The following is a 16680-nucleotide window of genomic DNA, read 5'->3' on the forward strand; positions in this document are numbered from 1 at the left end:
AGGAACAATGGAGCGAGCAACCAACTTATTGGAAATCATACATACTGATGTGTGCGGTCCAATGAGTGTTGAGGCTCGCGGTGGCTATCGTTATGTTATCACCCTCACTGATGACTTGAGTAGATATGGGTATGTCTACTTAATGAAACACAAGTCTGAGACCTTTGAAAAGTTCAAGGAATTTCAGAGTGAGGTTGAGAATCGACGTGACAGGAAAATCAAGTTCTTGCGATCATATCGTGGGGGAGAATACTTGAGTCACGAATTTGGCACACACTTAAGAAAATGTGGAATAGTTTCACAACTCACGCCGCCTGGAACACCTCAGCGTAATGGTGTGTCCGAACGTTGTAATCGCACTATTAGATATGGTGCGATCTATGATGTCTCTTACCGATTTACTGCTATCATTTTGGGGCTATGCTTTAGAGACTGCCGCATTCAATTTAAATAGGGCTCCGTCGAAATCCGTTGAGATGACACCGTATGAATTATGGTTTGGGAAGAAACCTAAGCTGTCGTTTCTAAAAGTTTGGGGATGCGATGATTATGTCAAGAAACTTCAACCTGAAAAGCTCGAACCCAAGTCGGAAAAATGCGTCTTCATAGGATATCCTAAAGAAACTGTTGGGTATACCTTCTACCTCAGATCCGAAGGCAAGATCTTTGTTGCCAAGAATGGGTCCTTTCTAGAGAAGGAGTTTCTCTCAAAAGAAATAAGTGGGAGGAAGGTAGAACTTGATTAAGTATTACCTCTTGAACCGGTAAGTGGCGCAGCTCAAGAAAATGTTCCTGAGGTGCCTGCACCGACTAGAGAGGAAGTTGTTGATGATGATCATGAAACTTCAGATCAAGTTGCTACTGAACTTCGTAGGTCCACAAGGACACATTCCGCACCAGAGTGGTATGGCAACCCTGTCTTGGAAATCATGTTGTTAGACAATGGTGAACCTTCGAACTATGAAGAAGCGATGGCGGGCCCGGATTCTGACAAATGGCTGGAAGCCATGAAATCCGAGATAGGATCCATGTATGAAAACGAAGTATGGACTTTGACTGACTTGCCCGTTGATCGGCGAGCCATAGAAAATAAATGGATCTTTAAGAAGAAGACATACGCGGATGGTAATGTGACCATCTATAAAGCTCGGCTTGTTGCTAAGGGTTATCGACAAGTTCAAGGGGTTGACTACGATGAGACTTTCTCACCCGTAGCGAAGCTGAAGTCCGTCCGAATCATGTTAGCAATTGCCGCATTCTATGATTATGAGATATGGCAAATGGACGTCAAAACGGCATTCCTTAATGGTTTCCTTAAGGAAGAATTGTATATGATGCAGCCGGAAGGTTTTGTCGATCCTAAGAATGCTGACAAGGTGTGCAAGCTCCAACGCTCGATTTATGGGCTGGTGCAAGCATCTCGGAGTTGGAACATTCGCTTTGATGAGATGATCAAACCGTTTGGGTTTATGCAGACTTATGGAGAAGCCTGCATTTACAAGAAAGTGAATGGGAGCTCTGTAGCATTTCTCATATTGTATGTGGATGACATACTGTTGATGGGAAATGATATAGAATTCTTGGAAAGCATAAAGGCCTATTTGAACAAGTGTTTTTCAATGAAGGACCTTGGAGAAGCTGCTTATATATTAGGCATCAAGATCTATAGAGATAGATCGAGACGCCTCATTGGTCTTTCACAGAGTATGTACCTTGACAAGATATTGAAGAAGTTCAAAATGGATCAGTCAAAGAAGGGGTTCTTGCCTGTATTGCAAGGTACGAGATTGAGCTTGGCTCAATGCCCGACCACGACAAAAGATAGAGAAAAGATGAGTGTCGTCCCCTATGCCTCGGCCATAGGGTCTATCATGTATGCTATGCTGTGTACCAGACCTGATGTAAACCTTGCCGTGAGTTTGGTAGGAAGGTACCAAAGTAATCCCGACATGGAACACTGGACAGCGGTCAAAAATATCCTGAAGTACCAGAAAAGGACTAAGGAAATGTTTCGATTTTATGGAGGTGACAAAGAGCTCGTCGTAAAGGGTTACGTCGATGCTAGCTTCGACACAGATCTGGATGACTCTAAGTCACAAACCGGATACGTGTATATTTTGAATGGTGGGGCAGTAAGCTGGTGCAGTTGCAAGCAAAGCGTTGTGGCGGGATCTACATGTGAAGCGGAGTACATGGCAGCCTCGGAGGCAGCACACGAAATAGTCTGGGTGAAGGAGTTCATTACCGACCTAGGAGTCATACCCGATGCGTCGGGCCCGATGACTCTCTTTTGTGACAACACTGGAGCTATTGCCCTTGCCAAGGAGCCCAGGTTTCACAGGAAGACCAGGCATATCAAGCGTCGCCTCAACTCCATTCGTGAAAGTGTTCAAAATGGAGACATAGAGATTTGTAAAGTACATACAGACCTGAATGTAGCAGATCCGTTGACTAAACCTCTCCCTAGAGCAAAACATGATCAACACCAGAATTCCATGGGTGTTCGATTCATCACAATGTAACTAGATGATTGACTCTAGTCCAAGTGGGAGACTGTTGGAAATATGCCCTAGAGGCAATAATAAAATGATTATTATATTTCCTTGTTCATGATAATTGTCTATTATTCATGCTATAATTGTATTATCCGGAAATCGTAATACATGTGTGAATACATAGACCACAATGTGTCCCTGGTGAGCCTCTAGTTGACTAGCTCGTTGATCAACAGATAGTCATGGTTTCCTGGCTATGGACATGGGGATGTCATTGATAACGGGATCACATCATTAGGAGAATGATGTGATGGACAAGACCCAAACCTAAGCATAGCACAAAGATCGTGTAGTTCGTTTGCTATAGCTTTTCTGGATGTCAAGTATCATTTCCTTAGACCATGAGATTGTGCAACTCCCGGATACCGTAGGAGTGCCTTGGGTGTGCCAAACGTCATAACGTAACTGGGTGACTATAAAGGTACATTACAGGTATCTCCGAAAGTGTCTGTTGGGTTGGCACGAATCGAGACTGGGATTTGTCACTCCGTATGACGGAGAGGTATCTCTGGGCCCACTCGGTAATGCATCATCATAAAGAGCTCAATGTGATCAAGTGGTTGATCATGGGATCATGCATTACGGTACGAGTAAAGTGACTTGCCGGTAATGAGACTGAACAAGGTATTGGGATACCGACGATCGAGTCTCGGGCAAGTAACGTACCGATTGACAAAGGGAATTGAGTATGGGATTGATTAGGTCCTCGACATCGTGGTTCATCCGATGAGATCATCGAGGAGCATGTGGGAGCCAACATGGGTATCCAGATCCCGCTGTTGGTTATTGATCAGAGAGTCGTCTCGGTCATGTCTGCTTGTCTCCCGAACCCGTAGGGTCTACACACTTAAGGTTCGGTGACGCTAGGGTTGTATAGATATGAGTATGCAGTAATCCGAAAGTTGTTCGGAGTCCCGGATGAGATCCTGGACGTCACGAGGAGTTCTGGAATTGTCCGGAGGTGAAGAATTATATATAGGAAGTGTAGTTTCGGCCATCGGGAAAGTTTTGGGGTCACCGGTATTGTACCGGGACCACCGGATGGGTCCCGGGGGTCCACCGGGTGGGGCCACCCATCCCGGAGGGCCCCATGGGCTGAAGTGGGGAGGGGAACCAGCCCATAGTGGGCTGGTGCGCCCCCCCTTGGCCCCCCCATGCGCCTAGGGTTGGGAACCCTAGGGGAGGGGGCGCCTCCACTTGCCTTGGGGGGTACTCCACCCCTTGGCCGCCGCCCCCTAGGAGATCCCATCTCCTAGGGCCGGCGCACCCCCCTAGGGGGCCTATATAAAGGGGGGGAGGGCAGCCGCACCTCAAGTCTTGGCGCCTCCCTCTCCCCTGCTACACCTCTCCCTCTCGCAGAAGCTCGGCGAAGCCCTGCTGCGATCACTGCCGCATCCACCACCACGCCGTCGTGCTGCTGGATCTTCATCAACCTCTCCTTCCCCCTTGCTGGATAAAGAAGGAGGATACGTCATCCGCTCCGTACGTGTGTTGAACGCGGAGGTGCCGTCCGTACGGCACTTGGTCATCGGTGATTTGGATCACGGCGAGTACGACTCCATCATCCCCGTTCTCTTGAACGCTTCTGCTCGCGATCTACAAGGGTATGTAGATGCACTCTCCTCTCGTTGCTAGTTGACTCCATAGATTGATCTTGGTGAAACATAGGAATTTTTTTTGTTTTCTGCTACGATCCCCAACAACTTCAAGGTCGCCCGCTTCTTGAGCTGGGGAGTCCGGGGGAGGCGTTTCGCTCTCCATCATCTCCGGAAGAAGATCCCCTGAAGACGAGCTCTGCTGAGAAGGGCTAAGATCCGAACTGCAAGATAAATACTTCGGTTATTTTCCTCAGAAGTAAGGTAGGATATCTTCACTATTAAGTACTTTTTGATTACTTACAGCTTGTTAGAGGGTTGATCCCCGCGCGGACATTGTGCGGCGAGAGCACCCTCTGAGGCAGGACCCTCTGGTGGAGATTTCTTCTCCCATTTGGAAACCTTGGTTTCCGGGTCTTCAGAGGTAGTCCTCTTCCTTCCCCGGGGCGAGAGAATGTCAGATTCTTCCCCTGGGTTGTCCTCCCTCACGGAGGTGCTCATTCCCTCGGTTGGAATAGGTAGCGGTGGAGGCCTGCTTTCGCCCTCTTTATTCCCCCCTTCATCTTCCTTTGAGGGCACCAGGCAGGGTGCTGGCTCGAGCATCTTTTCTAGCACAGGATTGTCCAAGCCTTCAGGAAGGGGGGGAGAACACCGGATCATCTTCGCCTTTGTTATCCAGTCCTGGTCAAAGAGCGATTCTTCAGAATGATGTCATGATAAAAAAGGACAGTGTGTTAGGCCATGGGATTACTTACTTGGGCCGCGGTGCGGTTGCTGCTCAGGCCCACATCCTCGGTAGTGTCCGGACACTCTATTTGGGGTCTGAAGAACGATTTGTACATCTCCTCATGCGTCAGGCCGAGGAAATTCTGAATAGTGCACAGTCCTTCCGGGTTGAACCCCCACATGCAGAGGGGCCGGCGTTTGCAAGGCTGGACTCGATGAACCAGCATGACTTGCATCACCATAACCAGACTGAAATCTCCCTCGAAGAGATCTCGGATGCGGCTGTGCAGTATGGCCACGTCCTTGGCTGGGCCCCAGCTCAGCCCCCTGCTGATCCATGACATCAGTTGTGGTGGAGGGCCCGAGCGGAAGGTGGGGGCGGCTACCCACTTGGCACTTCGGGGAGCTGTGACATAAAACCACTCCCGTTGCCACAATCTAGACACCTCTAGAAAGGAGCCCTTCGGCCATGGAGCACCAGCAATTTTGCTTATTAGAGCACCTCCGCACGCTGCGTACTGCCGCTCGACCATCTTCGGCTTCACATCAAAGGTCTTGAGCCATAGGCCGAAGTGAGGGGTGTCGGTGTCAAAACCGGCGGATCTCGGGTAGGGGGTCCCGAACTGTGCGTCTAGGCCGGATGGTAACAGGAGACAAGGGACACAAAGTTTTACCCAGGTTCGGGCCCTCTCGATGGAGGTAAAACCCTACGTCCTGCTTGATTAATATTGATGATATGGGTAGTACAAGAGTAGATCTACCACGAGATCGAGGAGGCTAAACCCTAGAAGCTATCCTATGGTATGATTGTTGATGTGTATGTTGTCCTACGGACTAAAACCCTCCGGTTTATATAAACACCGGGTAGGGTTAGGGTTACATAGAGTCGGTTACAATGGTAGGAGATCTGTATATCCGTATCGCCAAGCTTGCCTTCCACACCAAGGAAAGTCCCTCCCGGACACGGGAAGAAGTCTTCAATCTTGTATCTTCATAGTCCAGGAGTCCGGCTGAAGGTATAGTCTGGCCATCCGGACACCCCCTAATCCAGGACTCCCTCAGTAGCCCCTGAACCAGGCTTCAATGACGACGAGTCCGGCGTGCATATTGTCTTCGGCATTGCAAGGCGGGTTCCTCCTCCAAGTACTTCATAGAAGATTTCGAACACAAAGATAGTGTTCGGCTCTAAAAAAATAAGTTTCCACATATTGCCATAGAGAGAATAATATTTACACAAATCTAATCTGCTGACGTATTCCGTAGTGTGACATCACACCATGGCCAAGCTTTTATTCGAACCGTTTTACTGTCCCACCTCAGCGCGTTATGCGAGGCGGTTTCCTTGGCACATCTTGTTAAAGCAGAGATCGTGTCCCCCTTATTCCGGGATTCTCATCAATACGGGCGTGGGTAACCCAACCGCTTCTAGGACTCCTAGATTATAGGCAAGTCCAAACGGACACGGAGAGGATGCTTGATATCCACCCTCTTTATAAAGGGACAAGGCTTTTATTTTTCCCTCCCGTGCTCAATCAAATCCTTCCCCCGCCTCAAGCTCAAACGCCCAAAGTTTAGGTCAGGTGCTCCGAACCTTCAATCATGTCCGAATCTAGCCTTCAAGGCCGATGGGTGCCCTCCTCCGTCACGGAAGAAGACATCAAAAAGTTGAGGGAGGCCAGATATCTGACCGCCGAGATCTTGCATCGGCTCCCTCCCCGGGGGCAGGCCGTCCCTTCCCCCGAACCCAACGAGAGTGTCGTGTTCATCTCCCACTTCCTCCGAGGTCTAGGCCTTGCTCTGGATCCATTCGTCAGGGGCTTGATGTTTTACTACGGGCTAGATTTCCATGATCTAGCTCCGGACTCCTTTCTTCATATCACGACATTTATCATCATGTGCGAGGCCTTCCTTCGGGTCACCCCTCACTTTGGCCTGTGGCTCAAGACCTTTGAAGTAAAGCCGAAGATGATCGAGGGGCAACAGGCGGCGTGTGGAGGTGCCTCAATACGCAAGATGACGGGAGCTCCGTGGCCCAAAGGTTCCATTCCAGAGGTGTCTGAATTGTGGCAACAGGAGTGGTTCTACATCACGGCTCCTAGAAGTGCCAAGTGGGCGCCCCCCTGTTTTCCACTCGGGCCCCCCACCACAACTGATGTCGTGGATCAGCAGAGGTCTGAGCTGGGGGCCAGCCAAGGACGTGCCTATATTGCAAGGCCGCATTCGAGATCTCTTCAATGGAGATTTTATTTTGGTTGCGGTGATACAGGTTATGCTGGTTCGTCAAGTCCAGCCTTGCAAACGTCGGCCTCTTCGTCTGTGGGAGTTCAATCCCGAGGGATCGCGTGCCATTCAAAATTTTCTCGGCCTGACGCACGAGGAGATGTACAAATCATTCTTCAGACCTCAGACGGAGTGTCCGGGAATCACCGAGGACGTGGGCCTTAGTAGCAACCGCACCGCCAAACAGGTAAGGCATCTTCCGGCCAAACATACTTTCTCTACTTTGTTACGAAGTTATCTCTGAGAGTTCGCTTTTTGACCAGGACTGGCTCACAAAGGCGAAGTTGATTCGGTGTTCGGCCCCCCTCCCTGAGGGTTTGGAAAATCCGGTATTGGAAAAGATGCTCCAGACCGCATCTTGCCCGGAGCCCTTGAAGGAAGATACTGTGGAGGATAATGCGGGCGGACATGGGCCCCCAACGCTGCCCATTCTAGCCAAGGGAGCGAGCGTCTCCATGAGGGAAGGCGACCAGAAGAGAAAAAGGACTGCGCCCGGGGATTCGGAAGCCGAAGCTTCCAAACGGGAGAAGAAGTCTCCCGCAGAGGGTGCCACCCTGGGGGGCGTCGTTGCCGCAATAAGTCCGTGGGGGGATCAATCCTCCCACGAGTCATAAGTGACCCGAAATACCTTTGATAGTACAGATATGCCATCTTTTTCTTCTGAGAAGATAACCACCGCATATATTTTTGCAATTCGGGCCTTAGCCCTTCTCAAATGAGCTCATCTTTGGGGGATCTTCTTCCAGAGATAATGGAGAGCGAAACGCCTCCTCTGGACTCCTCCGCTCCGGGAGCGGGCAACCCTGAAGTGTCGTCGCGGAGGGCCTCTCCGAGTCCGGTGAGGCCAGAAGATAATCCCGTTGACCCCCGAAGCTCCCAATGTCCGGCTCCCGAAGAGAGTAGACAAAAGAGTCCGGCACCGTCTAGTGTGCGATCGGATGTTCTGAGGGAGTTGGTGGGGCGAGCGGCCATCTCAGATGAACACCGTGTGCTGATGAATACGGTGATGGAGAGAATATCGTCCGCCGAAAGCGGATTGCATGAAGCTTTTATGAGTCTACTGACAGGCTTTGAGGTACGTAAAAGAATGTATGATAGTCCTGCACATGCTAGGTGTGCCCTGTGTAGATAGTAGCCCCTGAGACTCTGGTTGTCGTCGGAAACGACGACGAATAGAGGATCATATTCCCAGGTAGTAACCATACTGCCTCTATGTGCAGCTGATGGAAGCTCCGGTGGCTAGCCGGACTAGCAAGTTTGCCCATTTAAAACGGCAGTTGGATGCGGCAGACGCCGACATTGAGCTTGTTAACAAAAGGCTTGACGAGGCATAGGGTAAGTGTCAATATCTGGTAAACGCCACATAGGAAGAGCAGCATGATGCCAGTATCTTAAATATGTTGTGACTGCAGATGGAGCTGCCACTATTGAAGCCTTGCGGGCAGAACTTGCACGAGCCAAGGAACAAGCAAGGTTAGGTAATGCGGCTGCTGTGAAGGCGTTCGAAGAGTTGCAAGCCGAGAAGGCCGTGCATGGCGAGACCCGAGACAAGATGGCCAAGATGGCTGTGGAAGTAAAAGTCACCGCCGATCGTTGCCGGGTTCTCGAAAAGGAAAACCAAGCGAAGGCATCGGACCTTGAGAAGGCTGCTGCAATGAAAAAGGATCTCTGCTCTGCTATGAGGGCAAAGGAGGAGCTGCGGGAAGCCGGGGATATTGTAGCTGGGAAATCCTTTATGTTGCGGAGGAAATTCGGAGATCCACGGTATGCCCCTCTGGATCGGCTGTGGAGTTCGGAGGATGTGTATATGGATTTGGCGGCGAGCGCTACCGATGCGGCCAAGTACTTCCAGGGTCAGACAGACCGTGGAGTAGACCAGCTGTTTTGGAGATAATTCCATTCTCCCGAGCGTCCACTTACATTGACTGACCAATTAGCCGAATGGGCCGAACTAAACAGGTTGTCCGGACTCTCTACGAGGTCTGTTGTCGATCAGCTGTGGCCGGGAAGGTCAAAACCGAACAGCTATTCAGCTTGGTGCAGCAGTTCCTTGACGTGGTGCCGCGCATTAATGTGATGAAGAGGTCGGTGTGCATAGAGGGCGCACGGATGGCCTTTGCACGTGTTAAGGCATACTGGGCGGAGATGGATGCTACCAATGTTGCAGCGCGGGATTCGGCTATAGGTCGAAAGGCTGCTGAGCACTATTTTGAAGAAGTTCTTGAGGGTGCCCGTTTGATAGAGACCCAGTGCTCAAAAAATATTATGTTTGAGTGATATGTAATCTCATTGTAAGCGAAATGCTTTTATAAATTTTTATAAGGCTATTTATATAGTTTTGCCTGAAAGTAATATGATGCCTCCTGGGCGGCCGTTTATGTATACATGTGTATAACCTGAAAGATTGCAGTCGTTGGCTTCAGCCCCCACGCATGTAATGCGGAGGTGCTCGCAAAAACACGCGTTCACACTTAACCCAACGTCTTGGTCCTATTAAGGAGGTGATAGCGGAGCGAGCGAGGAAACCGGACTATAATGCTTTAGCACTTTCACTTAGCCATAGGAGTTTGACAGTGGGGCTACTAGATAGCCCCTGGTGGCTCCGCACTCTCCCGGTTCCGGGGTGCGTACATGCCTGGCCGGAAAACGGCCCTTCGTTAAGGCGGAGGAATTCTATCATTCCCACAGGTCATCGAGTGGTTGACCGGTCTCACGCTATATCATGACAGTCAGTTTTCGGCTTTCTCTACTGAGGTGCTCGTCCGGATGAACCAGGGCACAATCGCAGTAGTTCTCCTGGTGCTACCTTAGCCGGTAAAGTGGAACGTAAGGCACCAAAACACAGGAGCTGGGCAAACCCAACATTTGACCAAAGACAATGATTCGGAGCTGATGCATATAGGGCCAAACTCGCGACGCCGAACACTCCCTAAGGTATTCGGTCTTTGTGGTATAAACCGGGCCTAAATAATGGCCTTTGTAAGAAGCCACTTGTGTCCAGGTATGTGCATTATTCTGGCGTGGCCACATGCCAAGATGTCAGCATCCTTCTCAACGGTGGATATGTATCAACAAGAGACAGTAAAAAAGGTTTACGCAGGGTCTTAATCTGAAAAGAATCCTTGGAACGGGTCCCTGCTACACGTCTGCGCTCGTGTCTCCGTTGTGCCGTATCCTGGACGGGTGTAGCACGATGATCGTCTGTAAAAGAGAGGAAGTTAAGTGAAAAAGTTGTCGTGCAAAAAGATAGTTTTTAAAGAAACCATGTGTAATTCAAGATGATAAGAAATTGCCACTTGTCTGCGCGCGTTGAGCCCCTTGTATTGACAAATAGGGGTGTGACCACTTATTTCTGTATAAATAGCGGCGCCGGACTTGATTAGTTGTATCTGAGGTCTTGACGACCTATTGGATGCTTTCGTTTGTCCGGGCGCCTTTAGTGTGCGGCGGCCAAGGCAGCCTCACTCTCTTCGGCGCGCAGAGATCGCTTGATATTTCCGTGCACTGTAATGATGCCACGTGGACCGGGCATCTTGAGTGTGAGGGAGGCGTAGTGCGGTATTGCATTAAAGCGAGTGAAGCTTCGCGTCCGAGCAGTGCTTGATAGCCACTTTGAAACGGAGCAATGTGGAAAGTTAAATGCTCACGACGGAAGTTATCAGGGGAGCCGAATATAACTTGTAGTAAGAGGGAGCCCGTACAACGAGCCCCTGGGCCTGGGATTACTCCTTTAAAGGTAGTATTGCTATGGCGAATTTGTGTTGGGTCTAACCCCATCCTGCGGATTGTATACTGATATATTAGGTTTAGGCTACTGCCGCCGTCCATCAAGACCCTTGTGAAGTGATATCCGCCAATTACTGGGTCTAATACCAGGGCAGCCCATCCTGCGTGTCGGATACTTGCTGAGTAATCGCGATGATCGAAGGTGATCGGTTGAGATGACCAGTGGCAGGACTTCGTAGTGATAGGCACTTGGGTATACTTTCCTAGGAGTGCCCTATTGTTTTTTCCCTTGATTATGTGTAACACGTTTACTGTTTTGACTTCTGGTGGAAATTTCTTTTGTTCCGCCATGTCTTGCTTGGGAGGCTCGTCCTCGTCTTCACTTGGTGTATCCTCCCCCTTATGTACGGCGTTGAGCTTGCCGGACTGCTTGAAGACCCAACATTCTCTGTGGGTATGATTAGCAGGTTTACCAGGGTTACTATGGATCTGACATACTTGGTCCAGAATTTTGTTGAGGCTGGACAGTTCATCCCTGGTGCCTTTAGGCGGCTTTTGACCTGGCCGAGAGCTTTTGAATCCGGCATTTACTGTCGTGCCCTTCGTGCTGTCTTATTTATTCCGGCATTTGTTATTGCTGTTGCGCCGTGATTTCTCGTTTCCATCTCTAACTTCAGATGTACTGGGGTCGCTGGTGCTGCATCTGGCTAGCCAGCTGTCCTCCCCCGCGCAAAAGCGGGTCATGAGGTTTGTTAATGCGGCCATCGTTTTCGGCTTATTTTGGCCGAGGTGTCTGGCGAGCCATTCGTCATGGACGCTATGCTTGAAAGATGCTAAGGCTTCGGCGTCCGGGCAGTCGACAATCTGGTTCTTTTAGTAAGAAACATGTTCCAAAGCTTTCGGGCTGACTCTCCGGGCTGTTGAGTTATATGACTCAAATCGTTCGCATCCGGAGGTCGGACATAAGTCCCTTGAAAATTTGTCTGAAAGGCGTCTTCGAGCTCTTCCCAACTTCCGATGGAGCTTTCGGGGAGTCCTTTGAGCCGGTGACGAGCTGGCCCTTTGAGCTTGAGGGGTAGGTACTTGATGGCGTGGAGATCATCTCCTCGAGCCATATGGATATGAAGGATGTAGTCCTCAATCCAGACCCCAGGGTCTGTTGTTCCGTTGTATGCCTCTATGTTTACGGGCTTGGATCCCTCTGGAAATTCATGGTCCAGCACCTCATCGATGAAACATAGGGGGTGTGCGGCACCCCTGTAGCTGGGTGTGCTGCGTTGTTCGGATGTTTGTTGTATTGCATTGTATGTTGGGGCGTGCTTGCATGGTCCATAGATGGATCTTGTTACACCATCCTTTGGGTGCGAGCCCTCGCATTGGTTGCGTGTTGTATGGTGAGCGGTGTTGTATGCCGCTCTGTATTAGTAGAGGGGTCATCTATCCGACCAGGTGGCTGCTTCGATATTTGGTTGTGGGGGTTCTGAGGCCTCCTCATCGAATTCGGGTAGCAGCTTCCGCTTCGGGTAGCTCTTGAAGGGGCGATTGTCGCCGTACCTTGCTGTCATGCTGAGTATTTTACTCCATCTGAATTGGAGTGTGTCTTGCACGGCCTTGAGCCTTTGCTTCTGCTTTTTTAGGCTCCTCGTGGTGGCAACAAGCCTTTTACGGGTAGTCTGTTGCTCCGGGTGTTTGTCCGGCGTTATGTCATCCGGACCATTATCCTTGATAGGATTTGTTTGTTTGGTTTGATTATCCGGATTGCCGTTGTCCGGCAGTGGTTCGCCCTGCTCCAGCGTTGGGTCTGTGTGATTGCTATTTCTATCAAGGCGGGATTTGGGGAGGCGCTTGCGTCGCCGCTTTGACTGCTTTTCGAGGGAACAAGCCTTCGGTGCGTCCTTCCGCTCCTCGTCGTCATCTTTTGGTGCATCCACCATGTATACGTCATATGACGAGGTGGCGTTCCAGGGCCCAATAGGCGCTGGTTCTTCATCGTCTCCTTCATCGGCGTCCATACCGTCGATGTCTCCGGAGTCGAAGTCGAGCATGTCGGTTAAATCGTCGACAGTGGCTACAAAGTGGGTGGTGGGTGGGCTTTGAATTTCTTCATCGTCCGCATCCCAATCTCGCTGACCATAGTCCGGCCAGGGCTCTCCTGATAAAGAGAGAGACTTCAATGACTTCAGGATATCGCCCAAAGGCAAGTGCTGAAAGATGTCCGCGGCAGTGAACTCCATAATCGGCGCCCAATCGGATTCGATTGGCAGGGGCATGGAGGGTTCGGAGTCCGGAGAGGAGTCCGGCTCCTTGGAGTCACGAGTTTCACAGAGTACGGGGCTGGTGTTCGGCTCAATCGCCGTTGGGGTCGCAGCCCCCGGGGTGGCGTCCAACCGCCCATCCTCGATCGGCGCAGTTGGCTCCGAATTAAGGGTCGGAGCCGATGCGGGTGCGGCATCCAGGGCACCGTTCGGCGGCAGAGCTAGATCATGCTCGTCATGACAGTGCGGCGCGCTCGGCAGTGGCTCGAATCCGTCGAAGATCAAGTCCCCGCGGATGTCAGCCGTGTAGTTTAAATTTCCAAATCTGACCTGATGGCCAGGGGCGTCGCTTTCGATCTACTCCAGACGGACGCGCGAATTGGCCCGCAGTGCGAAGCCGCCGAAGACAAAGATCTGTCCGGGGAGGAAGATCTCACCCTGGACTACATCGCTATCGATGATCGTAGGAGCCATCGAGCCTGACGGCAATGACACAGAGGAACTCTTAATGAAAGCACCAATGTCGGTGTCAAAACCGGCGGATCTCGGGTAGGGGGTCCTGAACTGTGCGTCTAGGCCAAATGGTAACAGGAGACAAGGGACACGAAGTTTTACCCAGGTTCGGGCCCTCTCGATGGAGGTAAAACCCTTCGTCCTGCTTGATTAATATTGATGATATGGGTAGTACAAGAGTAGATCTACCACGAGATCGAGGAGGCTAAACCCTAGAAGCTAGCCTATGGTATGATTGTTGATGTGTATGTTGTCCTACGGACTAAAACCCTCCGGTTTATATAAACACCAGGTAGGGTTAGGGTTACATAGAGTCGGTTACAATGGTAGGAGATCTGTATATCCGTATCGCCAAGCTTGCCTTCCACGCCAAGGAAAGTCCCTCCAGGACACGGGACGAAGTCTTCAATCTTGTATCTTCATAGTCCAGGAGTCCGGCTGAAGGTATAGTCCGGCCATCCGGACACCCCCTAATCCAGGACTCCCTCAGTAGCCCCTGAACCAGGCTTCAATGACGACGAGTCCGGCGTGCATATTGTCTTTGGCATTGCAAGGCGGGTTCCTCCTCGAAGTACTTAATAGAAGATTTCGAACACAAAGATAGTGTCCGGCTCTAAAAAAATAAGTTTCCACATATTGCCATAGAGAGAATAATATTTACACAAATCTAATCTGCTGACGTATTCCGTAGTGTGACATCACACCATGGTGTCAGTGTACTAGAGTAGGGGTACTCTAGTATCCCGAACTTGTGCACGGGCAGTCGCAGCGTCCCGCGGCAAGGCTTGCCGGGCGACCGCCAAGGTCCTCCGTGGTTCCTTTGGAGCCATTCAAGAACAAAGTATCCAAGCCAAGGAGACAAGACCCCGGCGAGAGGAGCTTGCCGGGAAGGCCAACCAAGGCATCTCAAGACCCCGGCAAGAGGAGCTTGCCGGGAAGGCCAACCAAGGCACCTCAAGGAACTTGCCGCGACGCGCCACGCGCCCCGGCAAGGCCCGGTGAGCGACAAGCTCCCGGACGCGACAAGACAACAACCGCGGCAAGGCGCTTGCCGCGGCAAGCCACCACTCTGTGCCCGCACTCCAGCACATCCACCAACGTGTCGCTCTGGGACCCTTCCAGGCACGCGTGGCGGGAGGCTGTGCAGCCAGCGGTGCGCGGTGGCAAGCGGCGCTGACAAGATCGCCATCGTGGCGAGCGGTGGCGTCCCTAACGGTCCCTTTTGCACTGTTTAGGCGACACAGATGGGCATTTAATGCCCTTGTCCCCTGCCGTCAGGGTTAGGTATGATACACTGTAGCAGGTAGCTGTACCTACTGCAGCACCTTTCCATTTTTACCCTTTGTCTCCGTTGCCACCTGTCGGTGACCCCTTGAGCATATAAAAGGAGGCCCATGCGCAACATAGGGGGCGGGGTTCGGAAGAAACAGAACACTCACGCTCGGTCTCGTTAGCTGCTGGAGTGTACTGTAGCACTCCGCGCTCCCGAGCAAGAACACAATACAAACCACAAAGCAGGAGTAGGGTTTTACGCATCCGTGCAGCCCGAACCTGGGTAAATTGCTCGTGTGTTTCGCCTTGATCTGCTCTTCATGCGACCTCCGCCCCCGCCGAACCAAAAGGGACTCGGCCCGCCGGTCCCATAGGTGTTCGTGGATCAGCTCCCCCCGACATCTTTGGCGCGCCAGGTAGGGGCGTCGAGGTTGTGTGAACCAGATCCGGCGTTCACACGAGCTAGATCTTCCTCATCTTCATCAACATGACGCCGAAGAAGAAGGCTTCGAAGGCGGCTGCTCTGTCCGCGCCTAACCCACCACCGCTGGAGCAAGCGGCTGATGGGACAGACGACGGCGGAAGAACGGGCGTCGACGAGGGAGCTCACGGTGCTGCCAGGTCCAAGAACAAGGCTGCGCTGCCCATCGGTGGCGTAGCCGGCTACCACAACGACCGGGCGCACTCCAAGACCTCGGCGTCCGTGCATGCACCGCGCCCATCTCAGGAGGCGCGGGACCGGCAGCGTCATGGTACTCACGGTACCATGCATTTGCTGGACCAAGATCGAGCTGGTGGATCTCGGAGTGCTCAAGACCAGCATGCACGCCAACATGCTGGCACGAGCGAGGCACGGTCGCCTGGACGGGATACTGCTCCTTCTAACATAGTTAGAAGTCCGAGCATATCCCGCTCCTCGCACCGTTCGCTACCGCCACCCGCCACTAGAGCAGAAGCTTTGGCGCGAGCTCAACTGCTCCTGGACTACCCTCCAACGGCAGACAAGATCGACGACTGGAGGGCCACCATTCAGAGTCTCATCGGCTTCGCCAACAGCGACACCCAACGGCAGCCGAGCGCGTCGCAGCCGCGGCAAGTCAGCCAGGCACGAGCCGGTGGCGACAAGACCGGTGGGGGTGCAACCACTGTGCACTCTCCGCCCCGAAGGCCAAGATCGCCGACTCGCCGGATCCGCCTCGACACCGACTCCACCGCGTCGTCAGATCCACGAGCTCGTCGCGATCAGCGCCAAGTTCTTCACGAACGACGGCAAGAAGACGCTCGTACTCGCATCGAGCGCCGAAGAGAAGCGCGACGTCAATCAGACCAGCGCGCTGGGCCCTCTGTCGACATGCATGCGCCAGGGGAACCAGGCGGCTTGCCGTACGCGGTAGGTTGCCTTGCGTTCACTCGTGAGCTGCAGCAAGTCCAGTGGCCCAGCATGAAGAATTTCAAGCCAGATGTACCAGAGAAGTACGACGGCAAGTCGCATCCGTCGGAGTTCCTCAGCATCTACACCATCGCGGTGCAGGCTGCCGGGGGGCGGGACGACAAGATCCTTGCCAACTACTTCCCGCTGGTGCTCAAGCCCAACGTCAGGTCCTGGCTCATGCACTTGCCGGACAACTCCATATCCTCCTGGGCAGACCTATGCCATCAGTTTGTCGGCGCCTTTACAGGCGGCCACAAACCTCATGGCCAAGAGAGTGACCTTCATCTGCTCGCCCAGAAGGAAGGAGAGCCCCTGCGCAAGTACAT

The sequence above is a fragment of the Triticum urartu genome, chromosome 2A, assembly GCF_056163025.1.
Source record: "Triticum urartu cultivar PI428250 chromosome 2A, HENAU_Tu73, whole genome shotgun sequence".
NCBI lineage: Eukaryota > Viridiplantae > Streptophyta > Magnoliopsida > Poales > Poaceae > Triticum > Triticum urartu.